The sequence below is a fragment of the Cavia porcellus genome, unplaced genomic scaffold (genome assembly GCF_034190915.1).
Source record: "Cavia porcellus strain 051 isolate PalLab524CR breed Dunkin Hartley unplaced genomic scaffold, mCavPor4.1 scaffold_29, whole genome shotgun sequence".
NCBI lineage: Eukaryota > Metazoa > Chordata > Mammalia > Rodentia > Caviidae > Cavia > Cavia porcellus.
This window is the reverse complement of record NW_026947512.1, coordinates 11,772,413-11,773,878: the sequence shown is the minus strand read 5'-3', so window position 1 is coordinate 11,773,878 and position 1,466 is coordinate 11,772,413. Positions and strand designations below refer to the sequence as shown.

The 1,466-nt window shown below is 48.8% G+C and overlaps 1 pseudogene; it reads left to right on the top strand.

Moving 5' to 3' along the window:
* Positions 1-516: 516 nt before the first annotated feature.
* Positions 517-615, top strand: LOC111758345 (U6 spliceosomal RNA; annotated as a pseudogene).
* Positions 616-1,466: the final 851 nt, after the last annotated feature.

Below are 1,466 nucleotides of genomic sequence, written 5' to 3'. Positions count from 1 at the left end.
TTTTACTATTTCCAAAATCAGCAGTACCTTCCTCAGCCCTGCCTCCAGCCTGGCCATGTCTCAGGTGCCGGGCAGTCAGCTGGCCCCGCTCAGTGCCTGGCATCCTGGAGACAGACCCTTCTTCCCCTTAGTCCCCAGCATGACTGTGGCAGGGCCCAGCTCTTTTTGTGGCTACTGAGTAACTCAAGGATGAACACTTCCATGGAAATTTGGTGGGAAATCTAGCAAGAAAACACCGTGGGATCTCTACCTGCCCTGCATTTTCAGTTTATTAGGCAATGGTAGTATTTTCATTACAATGAGACAGTTTATCAAAGTTAATCCTGCCCATTATTTGGCAGCTGTTAGCTGAGACTCTGAGTATCACCCTGGAATTTGCCCTAATCCTCACAACAGTTAGAAAGTTCAGTTTGGTTTCAGGGAAATCAAAACAGCAAATATTTATTGAACATGTCCAGTGCACACAGCTCTGGGCCTTGAAGGTCCCAGATACTCAATAACATTTGTGTTTGATGCTTGCTTTGGCAGCACATGTACTAAAATTGGAAGATACAGAGATTAGCATGGCCCCTGTGCAAGGATGACACGCAAATTCATGAAGTGTTCCATGTTTAAAAAAATTTTTTGTGTTTGAAGAAATTTAGACCCATTGAAGTTCTGCGGACGACTGACAGGCAGGCTCTTCCCTCCTGCCCTCCTTCATTCCCTTCTTCCCGCCCCCTCCCCAGGGCAGGTGTCTGGGCAGGGTAGAGCTTAGCTGCTGAGCCGGTATGACTTTGCACATGGTGCAAAAAGTGCTTTAGAAGATGTTGCCCCCCCGGGAGTCCTCTTCAGGAACTGCCTTGTGGCGATGGCATCAGGGGAGCGGGCTCACCTGTCTTGTCCAGTTTGCCTGCACACCTAAACTTCTCATCCTTCTTTTCTATTTGCAGTACTTGGAATTGAACTTGGGGCCTTCACACTCCTTCATTTTGAGACAGGGCCTCCCATGAAGTCACTGAGTTGCCTGGGCTGGGTTCCAACTTATGATCCTCCTGCCTCAGCCTCCCAGAGTGCTACCCACCATTGCCAGCTACACTATACTCTATCCCAGGACTACAAAGACTTTCCCAAACCTCCTTCTCTCCCCCCAGGATCTTCCAGGCTGGCCTCAAATTCATCAGTCATCCTGTGCTGAGATTATAGACAGGCATTTGCCACCACACCCAGCTGCCGCATCTCGCATCTCGCCTCATAATTAACAGCCTGATTTATCTTTCCCCTCTTTGTTATGGTATTGAGACAAGGTCTCTCGATCTAGCTCAGGCTGGCCTTGAACGATGTGGGCCAGACTTGCCCCAAAGTCGCTTCAATTCTCCTGCCTCAGCCTCCTGAGATCACAGGTGTGTGACATCATTCTCGGATACCTTTTCTCATTGTGAAGCTACAGTTGCCTTCTTCTTCCCTCTGGCTGTTATCTCAAAGTC